The sequence below is a fragment of the Bos mutus genome, chromosome 3 (genome assembly GCF_027580195.1).
Source record: "Bos mutus isolate GX-2022 chromosome 3, NWIPB_WYAK_1.1, whole genome shotgun sequence".
Taxonomy (NCBI): domain Eukaryota; kingdom Metazoa; phylum Chordata; class Mammalia; order Artiodactyla; family Bovidae; genus Bos; species Bos mutus.
The window spans coordinates 48,639,236-48,653,817 of record NC_091619.1 but is presented as its reverse complement, the minus strand read 5'-3'; the positions used below and the strand labels follow the sequence as shown (position 1 = coordinate 48,653,817).

Below are 14,582 nucleotides of genomic sequence, written 5' to 3'. Positions count from 1 at the left end.
CAGACTTGGTTTCATTGCTGGGCTTAATGGATTTGGGGTGGGGAGGTGCCTGAAGTTCCCGCACACCCTTTCAGTCTCGCAGATGACTCCTAAGTGCAAGCCCCATTAGCTCCCAGGTGCAAGCTTATCCGAAGCCTAACCCTCAACCCTTGGAAAGCAATTGGGAAAGTATGCAGTCAAAGCTCTTCCAGGGAGAAATTATTTTTGCCTGTTTCCTCTGTGCTGAGCCTAGGGGTAATAACTATGAGAAATGCTTGCATTTCTGTATAAAACTGCCTATTAGTTTAATGTAGTCCCATGATACTTGTGAATGCTGAGCCCTTTTGGCTCTCAGAGCTAACTGATTTGGGAGCCAGTTCTTCAGGTGGCAACTATAAATGTTGGGATGTTAGATATGTGGACAAGCTCCTTCCAGGGAATAGCTGGGGACTTGGTTTTGCTCTTGGAGTAAGCTAGGGGCAGAAGGAAGGAGATGTTCCCTAAAGGTCTTTCAGGCTCCTGAGAATTTCCCACCCAGATGCAGTCTGATTAAAAGTGAGACCATTGGACAGCAGCTGGGAAAGATGAAATTTAACCCTTCTAGAGAAAGACTAGGTGCTGGGTGTTTTGCCTGCTCCCTCTGAACTGAGCCCAGGGGGACAGTTGTGGCAATGAGGATTATTCTTGAGTCCTAAGGTCTAAATGAATTTGTCTTCATAGATTTAAGACTTTCTTGGGACCTGTGACATTTTTCTTTTTTCCAGTTTCTCCTTTTTGGAATGGGAACGTTTATCCTATGCCTGTCCCACTATTGTATTTTAGAACCACCTAACTTGTCTGGTGTCATAAGTGCTGCTAGATGGGAATTATGCTTTAGGATGTATCATAGCTTAAGATTCCTATTTATCTGATTTAGATGTTAGTTACATGAGACTTTGATGATGGAGTTGGTAATGGAATGGGTTGAGGCTTTTGAGGCTGTTGATATGGGGTGAATGTATTTTGATTTCAAGAAGGAAATTGATTTTGGGGGGCAATGGCAGAGAGCAGAATATTATGCACTGAATTGTATTCTCCCAAAATTCATAGGTTAATGCTCTAACTCCAATATAACTGTATTTGGAGATAGGGCCTTTAAGGAGCCTAAGACGCTCATCCAGTAGGACTAGTGTGTCCTTGCAAGAAGATGAAGAGATACCAGGAGTGCACACAGATAGAAAAAAGGCCATCTGAGGATACCACACAATGATGGCCATCTGGATTTCCAGCCTCCAGAATTGTGAGAAAATAAATTTCTGTTGTTTAAGCCACCAACTCTGTGGTTTTTTGTTATGACAGTTAATTAATATGGTAGCTGATTAATACAGATGGAAATGGGAGTGACTACTATTAGATACAGGGTTTCTTTTTGGAAAAATGAAATGTTCTAAAAGTGATTGTGATAATGGTTCTATTATATACACTCTTAAAAACAGGTGATATGAATTATGTCTCAACAAAGCATTTTTAAAAGTAAAATTCATCATATTAACAAAGTAAAAAATTTAAAAATATCATCAACAGACACAAAAAGCTTTTGACAAAATCTAACCTCCATTTCTAACTAGAAAAAAGTTAGGAAAAAGTCTAGGAGAAAGTATTTTCAAATCATATATTTAACAAGAGATTAATGTGCAGCATATAGGAAGAACTTTAAAAATTCACAGCAACAACAACTATGATAATCATGAAATTTAAAAATGGGCAAAGGGGAGTTGGTAGCAGCAGCCGGGGCAGTGAGGAGGTTCCTGAAGCTCTAGGATTCTCGTGGCTGAGTTAGGGATTTAACTGCCACCATGTTAAGCAAAAGAGCAAAGACTAAGACCACCAAGAAGCTCCCCCAGTGCTCGACCTCCAACGTGTTTGCTGTGTTTGACCAGTCCCAGATTCAGGAGTTCAAGGAGGCATTCAACATGATTGACCAGAATAGGATGGGTTCATCGACAAGGAAGACTTACATGACATGCTTGCTTCCCTGGGAAAAAATCTGACTGAAGAATATCTGGTTGCCATGATGAATGAGGCTCCAGGTCCCATAAATTTTACCATGTTTCTCACAATGTTTGGTGAAAAGTTAAATGGCACAGATCCAGAAGATGTCATCAGAAATGCTTTTGCTTGCTTTGATGAAGAAGCAACTGGCACCATTCAGGAGGATTACCTGAGAGAACTGCTGACCACAATGGGAGACCAGTTTACAGATGAGAAAGTGGACGAGCTGTAAAGAGAAGCACCTATTGACAAAAAGGGGAATTTCAATTACATCAAGTTCATGTATTTTTATTTTTTATTTTATTTTTACAATTACATACGCATCCTTAAGCATAGAGCAAAAGACAAAGACAACTAAAAAGAACTTCAAACTCCAGCCAAACGTTCCTTGTTGCCACTCTGGATATTTCTGAGACTTTCTCTTAGAGCCTGTTGCATGTCCTTAGCTTTACAGCTTCTGCCTTTCTTGTTGTATTTATTCTCAGCCACTTGGGGCACATGCATCTCTATAATCAGACTGGATGTGGGACTTTTTGTCATTTTAAGAATAGAAAATAGGGTAATTTAACTTACCAGCTGCCATCTACCCTCCCCGCCCCTAGTAACTGCAGTCTACAGAGTCAATATATTTTTTCAGAGAAGGTTATTCACTCAATTTTTTCTGAACCATAATTAAACTTTATGATAAAAATAAAATAAAAATAAATAAAAATGAGCAAAGGACTTGTGAGTAGATATTTCTCCAGAAAAGATATAAAAATGGTGAACAAGCACATGAAAAGATGCTAACTAATCATTAGAATAATGCAGATCAAAACCCCAGAGATACCGATTCACATCCATTAGGATGGCTATTATTTAAACAATAGAAAATAACAAGTGTTAGTGAAGATGTAAAGAAGTTAGAAACCTTGTGTGTGAATGAAGTGAATGTAAAATGGAATGGAAAATAGTATGGCAGTTCCTCAGAAAATTAAAGCTAGAGTTACTCTGTTATCCTGGAGAAGGCAATGGCACCCCACTCCAGTACTCTTGCCTGGAATATCCCATGGATGGAGGAGCCTGGTGGGCTGCAGTCCATGGGGTCGCTATGAGTCAGACACGACTGAGCAACTTCACTTTCATTTTTCACTTTCATGCATTGGAGAAGGATATGGCAACCCACTCCAGTGTTCTTGCCTGGAGAATCCCAGGGATGGGAGAGCCTGGTGGGCTGCCATCTATGGGGTCACACAGAGTGGGACACGACTGAAGCGACTTAGCAGCAGCAGCACTCTCTTATCCAGCAATTCCACTTCTGAGTATATATCAAAAAGAATTGAAAGTAGAGATTTGAAGAGTTATTTGTACACCAGTGTTCCTAACAGCATTATTCATAATAGCCAAAAGATGGAAACAGCCCAAGTGTCCATTGATGGATAAATGGATAAAGAAAATGTAATACATGCATACAAAAATGGAATAATATTGAGTCTTAATAAGGGAGGAAATTCTGATTTATGCTACAGTTGAATGAACCTAGAAATCTTTATGCTAAGTGAAATAAGCCAGATACAAAAGGAAAATATTGTATGGTTTCATTTATATGTGTTACTTAGAATAGGCAAATTCATGGAAATGATGATTCTTGTGACCTGGAAGAAGGGAATGGAGATTTATTGTTTAATAGCCACAGGGTTTTAGTTTAGGATGATGAAAAATTCTGGAGATGGATAGTGGCCGTGGTTGCACAACAATGTGAATATACCTAATGCCACTAAACTATATACTTCAAATGGTGAACTGTATACTTCAAAATGGCTAAAATGGGGAAAATTTTTTGTTATGTATATCTTACTACAATAAAAAAGAAACTTTCAGCAGTCTAAGAATAGAAGATTAACTTAATCTGACAAAGCACATCTATGAGAAACCTATAACTGAAACCAAACTTAATGGCAGAAGACTGAATGATATCCTCCTAAGATTATAAATAAGGTAAAGATCTCCACTCTCACCATTTCTTTTCCACTGTCTTTGTTTGTTTTTGTATTTATTTATTTACTTGGCTGCATCGGGTCTTAGTTGCAGCACATGGGATCTTTGTTGCATCGTGTTTTGTTGTGGCGCTCATGCTTCATGGTTGCAGTGCATGGACTTCAGAGTGCATGGGGTAAAGTACTTGCAACATGCAGGCCTCGTCACAGCATGTGGGATCCTAGTTCCCCAGTCGGGGATCTAATCCACCGGACCACCAAGGAAGTCCCTCTTTTCAACTTTTAATGGGGGTTTCAGTTGGTGCAATATGGAGCAGAAATAAAGGCTTCCAGAGTTGAAGGGATGACAATCCCAATCAAAATCACAGCAGGAGTTTTTTTTTTTTTTTTTTAGAAATTAACAAACTTTATGTTCGAAACAAGGGAAGCTAAAAATGTGTTGTTTAGGTAAGCATCAGTTCAGTTCAGTTCAGTCGCTCAGTCGTGTCCGACTCTTTGCGACCCCATGAATCACAGCATGCCAGGCCTCCTTGTCCATCACCAACCCCCGGAGTTCACTCAGGCTCATGTCCATCGAGTCAGTGATGCCATCCAGCCATCTCATCCTCTGTCGTCCCCTTCTCCTCCTGCCCCCAATCCCTCCCAGCCTCAGAGTCTTTTCCAATGAGTCAACTCTTTGCATGAGGTGGCCAAAGTACTGGAGTTTCAGCTTTAGCATCATTCCTTCCAAAGAAATCCCAGGGTTGATCTCCTTCAGAATAGACTGGTTGGATCTCCTTGCAGTCCAAGGGACTCTCAAGAGTCTTCTCCAATACCACAGTTCAAAAGCATCAATTCTTTGGCGCTCAGCTTTCTTCACAGTCCAACTCTCACATTCATACATGACCACTGGAAAAACCATAGCCTTAACTAGACAGACCTTTGTTGGCAAAGTAATGTCTCTGCTTTTGAATATGCTCTCTAGGTTGGTCATAACTTTCCTTCCAAGGAGTAAGCGTCTTTTAATTTCATGGCTGCAGTCACCATCTGCAGTGATTTGGGAGCTCCAAAAACTGAAGTGTGACACTGTTTCCACTGTTTCCCCATCTATTTCCCGTGAAGTGATGGGACCAGATGCCATGATCTTCGTTTTCTGAATGTTGAGCTTTAAACCAACTTTTTCACTCTCCTCTTTCACTTTCATCAAGAGGCTTTTTAGTTCCTCTTCACTTTCTTCCATAAGAGTGGTGTCATCTGCATATCTGCGGTTATTGATATTTCTTCGCCAATAGCTATAAAGAAAAGCAAGAGAATGTTTAACACAAAAATGAGGATAGTGGTTATCTTTGGAAGTAGTGAGGGAATTTAACTAGGGAGGAGCATGCAGAGAATTTGGGGGATATAGGATGACCTCGGAGAAGGCAATGGCACCCCACTCCAGTACTCTTCCCTGGAAAATCCCATGGATGGAGGAGCCTGGTAGGCTGCAGTCCATGGGGTCATGAAGAGTTGGACACGACTGAGCGACTTCACTTTCACTTTTCACTTGCACGCACTGGAGAAGGAAATGGCAACCCACTCCAGTGATCTTGCCTGGAGAATCCTAGGGATGGGGGAGCCTGATGGGCTGCCATCTATGGGGTCGCACAGAGTCGGACACGACTGAAGTGACTCAGCATAGCATAGGATGACCTGAATAGTGGGTAGATACATTAGTCACTTTATTATTATTTAAACTACACATGAAAATTTCCATATAATTTTACATTACACTGTGTATCCTAGCCTATTTTTAAAAAGTCACATTCCTCAAAAGTCTTCAAATTAAAGGAATATAAGTCGGACACGACTGAAGCGACTTAGCAGCAGCAGCAAACAGGATTTAAAGAGGCTTCAGATAGGGCTTCCCAGTGGCTCAGATGGTAAAGAATTTGCCTGCAACATGGGAAACCCAGGTTTGGTCCCTGGGTTGGAAAGTTCTCCTGGAGAAGGGAATGGCAACCCACTCCAGTATTCTTGCCTGGAGAATCCCTTTGACAGATGAGCTTGGTGAGCTGTAGTCCATACATACATGTAGTTGTGTACATAGAGTTGTACACATCTGAGTGACTAACACACACACACACACACACACATAAGATAGGAACTCATTAACATACAACTAGGGAATTCAGAGGAAAAGGAAGAGAGATCAAGGATCTCTTGGAGAAAACAGAAATGAGAAATTCAAATTGAAATGAGAAATTCCAAAATCAAATCCTCTGTCCAAATAATATGGCATCTGATTTGAAAAGACAGTGAAAAGGAAGACTTCTAGGTAGCATTGCACAACTGAGTGAATTGGAACAATGCTCAGGTCTGCACCAGGCTTGTAGATTTAAATTCTAGCTTCTTTCCCCAAAGAGAAATGTTTGTGAAATAAGGGGCACCATTGTGAATTTGATTGTATATAGGACCCAATGTTAAGATCCTACATAGCAAATGGACTTGAGTTTGAGCAAACTCCGGAGATAGTGAAGGACAGGGAAGCCTGGTGTGCTGCGCTTCATGGTGTTGCAAAGAGTTGGACACAACTTAGCGACCAAACAACAGCAATGTAGTAAAAAAATCATGTTTATTTGATTTTTGCATTACTTTCCTATTGCCCCAGATTTAGAGGCTTAAAACAATGTCCATTTATCATCTCATATTTCTGCAGATAAGGTTCTCTGCTCAGAACCTGATGGTCAAAATTCAAGTGTTGATAGGACTTGTGACCCTTTGTGGAGGCTTTGGGGAGGAATTTACTTCCCAGGCTTCTTCAGGTTGTCAGAATTTAGTTCCTTGTGGGTCTAGGACTAAATCTGTTTTCTTGATCTGTGTCTCTCTTTATGTTCAAGCCAGCAACTGGGAGTCAAATCCTCCTGATGCTTCAAAGTGACATCCTCTTCTACCTTTTTTCCCTGCAGCATCTGGAGAATATTTTTGCCTTTAATAGTTTGTGTGATTAGGTTAGATCTGCCTAGGTAATTGTGGATACTTTTTGTAAGGTCACCCTTTTGTAAGGTCAACTAATAACCTTAATTGCATCTGCAAAGTCCCTTCTCTGCAGTACTTAGAGTAGTGTTTGATTGAATAACCAGGGGCAGGAATCTTACAGTAAGAGGGACATCTTTAGAATCCTGCCTATCACAGTTATCATCTATGGCAAGAAACATTTCAGTAATTGAGCATTACTATTCTTATGGCACTGTGCTGGGACATGAAGATTTTAAATGTACAGTCAACTTACTTCAAGGTATATATAATCTAGTTGTGTGGCCATTAATATAAAGGAAATGTTTGTATGGAATGTGGTTTTGTGTAGAATTTGTCTTAAAATACTTTTTCAATTGTATCATCTTGAGTTCAGCCAATTCTTCAAAATTATTCCATTCACTTTCATTTTTAAAAATAAACCCAGTACACTGACTGGGTTTATTCACTTGTCCATATTAACAGTTAAATCATAATTTAACAGTTAAAAAAGAACTTTTTAGTAAGTCAAATTATTCTTCTCTTGTTTTATGGTGTCAATAATTTGGGAGGAAGGGGATGAAAACCTAAAAAACAAAACTTACCTGAGATCTAAAACCTGAACCAAATCTTAGATGCCAAGTATTATTGCAATGGAAGCATTTCAGTAGCTTCCTGTACAACATGCTAGTTCTCTTCTTTAAACGGACTAAATAGAAGTGGTACAGCAGTAGGATCATTTTAACTGAATAACCAAATCAGGGAAATGTTCAGTGCTTTAAATATATTTCTCAATAATAATTTTGTAGTCTAGTCATATTTACCTCATTAAATTTGGATATCCTCATGTATTATGATTCATTTGAGAAGTTAATAGCGTGAGCATTTTACAACAGACACTGTCTAAAGTAGTTAGGAGAAGACAGAAAGCTTTTAGTTCATTTCCCCTTGACTAGAGAGCTCAATAAGCCATTTCCTCATGTTGAAATAAAAGCTGTTTAATGAGAATCCAGATCAAATTCTTTTACCGGAAAAGTGTGTGTGTGTGTGTGTGTGTGTGTGTGTGTGTGTGTGTGTGTGTAATGAGGGCATGCAAAGAGTATTTGATATATCTAAATTCTAGTAAGATAAACGAAAGATTGACACACTTTAAAGTTTCATTTTAGCTATATTGTATTACCCTGATCAGTATTGCTTACCTATTTTGAATGGTACTTATTTTAACCTTTGAGTTCACTGCACAATGGCTGTTCATTTTTCTGTCACCCAAAGATCACATTTAGTGTGTTGTTTTATATCCTTCTAGCCTTCTTTTCTGAGCATAGACATTTTAAATAATTATTAATGAAATATAGTTGATGTACAATATCATGTTATTTTCAGGTGTCAAATCACTATGACACTTGCGTACATTATGGAATGATCACCACAGTAAATCTAGTAACCATCTGTCCCCATACAAAGTTATTGCAATATTATGACCATATTCCGTATGCTGCATATTACATCCCTGTGGCTTATTTACTTTATACCTGGAGGTTTATAACTCACCAGTATTCTCCCACATACCCGCCTTTGCCCTACCACCCATTATGTTCTGTATCTATGAGTCTGTTTTCACTTTGTTTGTTTGCTTTGTTTTTTTATATTCTCACATACTTATGAGAATGTAAGGTATTTGTCTTTCTCTGACTTATTTCACTTAGCATAGTACTCTCTAGATCCATCATGTTGTCAAAAATGGCAAGATTTCATTCTTTGTTTGGTTTGGCTGAGTAATATTTCATTGTACATAAGAGATACATATATATGTAATATTATATATACAACATATTCTTATGCATTCATCTATCGGTGGACATTTATGTTGTTTAAATATGTTGGCTATTGTAAAAACTGTTGCAATGAATATTGGGGTACATGTGTCTTTTCTAATTAGTGTTTTCTATTTCTTTTGATAAAAATACAGATGTGAAATTCCTGGGTCATATGGAAATTCTGTTTTTATATTTTTAAGAAACTTCTATACTGTTTTCCATATCAGTTGCACTAATTTACAATCTCACTAACAGTACACAGGTTCTCTTTTCCCACATCATCACTCAGTTCAGTCAGTTCAGTCGCTCAGTTGTGTCTGACTCTTTGTGACCCCTTGGACTGCAGCACACCAGGCTTCCCTGTCTGTCACCAACTCCCGGAGCCTACTCAAACTCATCGCGTCCATTGTGTCGGTGATACCATACAACCATCTCATCGTCTGTCATCTCCTTCTCCTCCCACCTTCAGTCTTTCCCAGCATCAGGGTCTTTTCCAATGAGTCTGTTCTTTGCATCAGGTGGCCAAACATCATCCCTAACACTTGTTATTTGTTGTCTTTTTGATGATAGCTATTCTGACCGGTATGAGGTGATATCTCACTGTGTTTTGATTTGCATTTCTCTGACGATTAGTGATGTTGGCATCTTTTTATGTTGGCCACCTTCTTTGGAAAAATGTCTATTCAGGTCCTCTGCCTATTTTTAAATCAGGTTATTTGTTTTTTCTTTGATGTTGAGTTGTATGAGTTCTTTGTATGCTTTCAATATTAACCCCTATCAGATAGTGTTTGCAAATATCCTTTTGCTTTGTTCATAGTTTCTTTTGCTATGCAAAAGATTTTTAGTTTTATTTAGTTCCATTTGCTTATTTTTGCTCATTTCTCTTTCCTGGTTTTCAAAGCCAGACATTCTGAGGCCTTATCTTCTCAGTACTTGACCTCCATGATAGGGATCCTGAAGTGGGGCTTAGACTTATCTCTCCTTGGGGAGGACCTCTGTGATTGTGAAATTCCTTCCAGTTGGGGTGTTGTTGACTTGGAGGTGTGGTCCTGAATATACTACATCTCTACCTCTCCTACCCATCTCATTGTAGTTCCTTCTTAATATCTTTAGTTGTACTCATCTTTTCTGGCAGTCTTCATGTTGTTCTCATAGATGGTTGCTCTGTAAGTAGTTGTGATTTTGGTTTGCCCCGGGGAGGAGGTGATTTCAGGGTCTTTCTACTCTGTTATTTTGCCCACAGTCCCCACAATAGCTAGTTTTTTTTTTTTTTTCTTTCCATTTAACACTGTCCACTACCATGGCTTGATGGTCTCTTGTCTCTGATCTTTTCCAATACCATTGTCTAAGGACGTCCTGTTTCTTTGATAATTAATCTTGGGTTCCCTCACGGCTTAGATGTTGTGATTTCCTTGGACCTATTCTTTATGATATGCTTATCTGAATGCCTCATCCATTCTCATGACTTCATTTATAGATGTGTAGAAACCCTCCCTGAAAATGACTAATTGCTATTGTTTTGTTCACTGCTATTTTATTTTTGTCAAAGCCTTAGACTATTTTAAATAATTTAATTGTTTTACAGAAAAATATTGTATCTTCCTCAATTTTAGTTTTGCTGTCAGAGCACCTTCAAAAAATTCTATGTCAAGACATTAAAACAAAGTGTTTTTGTTTTTTCCTAAAATTTTTAGTTGTTTTCCTTTAGTCTTTTCCTGATAAGTGCTTTTTAGGATCCACATACAGGGAATCTCAGCAGCCACTAGAGGGAGCCAGCCACTTACACAATGACTGAGAAATGGGTCTTCATTCCCTGTTATAATCAATTTCTAAGTCAGAAAAGTCAAGTCTTCTTGGTAAAGGTCTTAGTTAATGTGTTTATATTATCTGTCCTTTGTGATTTGTGCTGATGTATAAACATGACGGCAGAGACGGTTATGGCACACTTATATTTCTCCCCATTTCTCTATGTCCCTCACTACTGGGCAAAATGACCAGTTCAGAGTTGGATTTCTTTCTCAACTTTTCTTTTTCTCCCCCTCTGCCATGATTTTCCCCCTCAGCTGTAAAGTTTATCGTATTATTGTGTTGCTCAACTGAATGGCTGTAATTATAATAACTGACTTTAAAGTGGTCCGGTTTCTTTCCCCCCTTTCTGTATCTACCTTTCCTCTCCTTCCCTCATATATGCCCAGTTCTATTTTCCTGTTTATGTTTAATTTTTTGAATACCTTACCCCTGAAAGCAATGTTACAAGAAATGGGGAAGTTGTGCTGTGCAACACTCCAGGAGTAAGAACAGTCTAACACGGGGGTGAAGTGGAGCCACATTCTGCCTGATTGGCGGAACTGCCTCTGGGCCTGGTCTTCCATAGCAGGTGTGGGTGACTGTGGTACTCCATCATCCAGACAGAGAAGAAATCTCTCCAGGTCTTTCTAGAGAGGAAGAGTAAGCAAGATGGGTGGCTCTGAAGCATCTGGGAATATGGTTCACAACAGTGCACAATGTTAGCTAAATAAGACAATATCCATTCCCATTACAGAGAAAAGATCAAAGAGCCTATAAACTCAAGCAAATATAAGAGTTACCACACTGATGAGACCAAAAATCCATTTAGATCAGTTTTTATTTTTGAAATAATGTCACAAAGAAAGTTTTGTGGGAAAGTATATTGCATATTGAGGCTCTCTCAAAATATCCCTGAAACATCCATTTGTTTTTATAATCCACTACGACTTTTCATCCCTAAAGTATTTAAATTCTTTTGGGTAGTCTTCCATTTCAGATTACAAATCCTCTTGGAATTAGAAGCTCCTGTGTTAGTAGTCATTTATTTATTTTTTAAAAACATTATTGTGTACTTCACGCCAGGCACTGTTTTATATATGTCCTGAGAATACAAAGATGAAAAGACAGAATCCCTTCACCCTTGAAAAGATTAGCATAGTGAGAAAGATTTCTAATGAATAAAGTGTAAAATAGTAATCTTATCCTAAATCACTTTTTAAAACGATGCTTTCTTCTTCTAATTTATAGATTTATAGAATACACTCAAGCAGACTATACCATTTGTAAGTGAAAGTACTCTACAAAAACATCACTTTTATTATTGAGATGTAGGTTTTTAATGCATATAATAGTTCTTCCTTTCTTTTCTGATTCTGACTTCAGTTACTTTTCAATATGCCTACAGTGTCCCAGGCACTATGCTAGGAATCAAATATGAATATGACATTGCCTCCGACTCTCCAAGTTGTTTATTTTACATCTCCTCTCTCCTTAAACCTCCTACACTTCATCTTCCCCCTCAGCTGGTGATTTCATTTTACACTTCACTGAAGGAACAGAAGTTATCAGGCAATAATTAACTTCATCTTCTCACCACCAGACACTTGCACTCCCTCCTTTCACAATGAAGAAGCATACCCTGCCGTCTCTAGGGTGCTGGATTGCATGCTTGCCTAGTTGAAGATTAACTCCTGCCATGGTCTGTTTTACTTCATGCCTTAGTAATCTCAAGTAAACTCTCCCTAGAACCATATCCTCACCAACTTATGCCCTTTTTTTCACAGTGAGACTTATGAAAAGTTGCTTATACTTGCCGTCTTCACTTCTTCAATTCTCTTTCTCTGTTCAACCCATTCCAATCAAATGCTCGTTGCATTTTTGGAAATGACCATTGCCAAATCTGTCACCAGTGACTTTACCTTGTCAATTTCAGTGTTAGTCCTCAGTCCTCTCTAATTTGACCTCTCTGCTGGATTTGGCAGATACAACCATTTCCTCCTATTTGACACAGAGTTTACTGTTAGCTTCAACCACATGCTCTCAGTTTTCTTTCTATATCACTGGAGTTGTTTCTGGGTCACCTCTTCCTTTACTAACCTCCAAAATTAAAGTGCCCTGGGTCTCTATTCTAGGGCCTCTTTTCTTCTGGACTTAAACTCACTCCATAAGTATATATATATAGTCTCATTGCTTTAAATACAGTCTTTATGCTGATGAATTAGAATTACATGTCCGACTCTGTTCTCTCCTTAGATCTCCATACCTGAATATCTAGCTGCCTTCTCACATCTCCACTTGTGTCTCTTAGCACATCTGAACTATAAGAAGACCAAAACAGAATTGTTAATCTCCCTCTAGAGTTTTGTTCTATCACAATCTTCTCCATCTTGGATAAAACATCCCCAGTCACCCAGTGCTTCTTCTTACCACCCCATCCAATCCATCAGCAATTCTTTTTAGTCTTATCTGCAAAGTGGAACCTGACTCAAAATTCTCACCACCATGACTGCTTCCACCTTGATCCAAGCCACCCTCATCTCTTGCCTAGATGATTGCAATGGCCATCTATTCTTCCTCCGAGTTTACCTTATTGCCCACCACTAGAGAAGCCAGAGAGGCTTTAAAAGTTAATCACATCCCTGGCCTTCTCACCACCAAACACTTGTACCTCCTCCCTACATTTCACTGTGGGAAAAAAAGGGCATAAGCTGGTGAAGATGTGGGTTCTAGGGAGAGTTTACTTGAGGATAATACTAAGGCATGGAGTAGAACAGACCGTGGCAGGAGTTAATCTTCAACTAGACAGGCATGCAATCCAGAGCCCTAGAGGTGGCAGGGTATGCTTCTTCGTTGTGAAAGGAGGGAGTACAAGTGTCTGGTGGTGAGAAGATGAAGTGAGAGAAAACCCTCTGATAACTTCCCATTACCATTAGAATAAACTGAAGTTCTTTCCAAGGTCTCTGAGACCTGCAAAAACTTCTGGACTCCTCTGCTCCCACTCTTACCTTGTTCATGCACTCTGACCACATGGGCCTGCTTTATAGCCCTTGTTTAATGCTAAATGTATTTCTGTCTCAAGCTTTAGCTCTTGCTGTTCCCTATGCCTGGAACACTCTCCCACAGCTCTCTTACCGTGACTGACTCGCTTTCATTCGTCACTTCCTAGAGTTGTCAGTGCAGATGTTGTCTCCTCATATCTTTTCACTACTCTATCCAAAGTATTCTGCCTACCCACTGCCTATCCCCAAAGTAATTCTATACCTATCACCATTTTATTTTTTCACAAGACTTACCATAACCTGAAAGTATTTATTTGTCCACATTGTTTTGGTTTCTCTTCTCACCAGAATGTAAGACAGAATGTAAGGACTCTCAAGTGTTTTACTCACCCTACATCCCCAGTGTCTGGCATATAGAGATGCTTAATAAACAATTACTAAATGAATCAATAAATGAATGGGAAGACACGCAAGCCAGCATATGATAACCTTCAGTGATATGAACTGTGACAGAGATGATGAACCAAGGAAATGATCCATGAAGATAAGTAGCTACCTAAGTGCTGGATACTTTCTGTATACCTTGAAAATGTTAGATTGCATTTTTATTATTCAGATCTTTTTTTAAGCTCCTTTTTATTGAAGGAAAGATTCTTTTAAGTTCTATAGTGCTTTACAATTTTCAAAGGTTTCACAAACATGATTTCATGTAATCCCATAGTAACTCTCTTTTTAAGTCCCCTGCCCCTATACTGTCTCTCCCCCTACCCCCTCCCCACTGGTAAACATCTAATTTGTTCTCTGTATCTGCTAATCTGCTTCTTTTTTGTTTTATTCACTGGTTTATTATATTTTTAGATTCCACATATAAGTGATATATGGTATTTGTCTTTCTCTGTCTGACTTATTTCACTTAGTATAATGCCCTCCAAGTTCATTCATGTTGTTGCAAGTGAAAAAACTTCATTCTTCTTTATGGCTGGGTAATATTCCATTGTGTGTGTGTATGTGTGCATAAA

At 38.8% G+C, this 14,582-nt stretch overlaps 1 pseudogene; it reads left to right on the top strand.

Moving 5' to 3' along the window:
- The first annotated feature begins 1,799 nt into the window (after positions 1–1,799).
- On the top strand, positions 1,800–2,695 carry LOC102268980 (myosin regulatory light polypeptide 9 pseudogene; annotated as a pseudogene).
- The last annotated feature ends 11,887 nt before the right edge of the window (positions 2,696–14,582 follow it).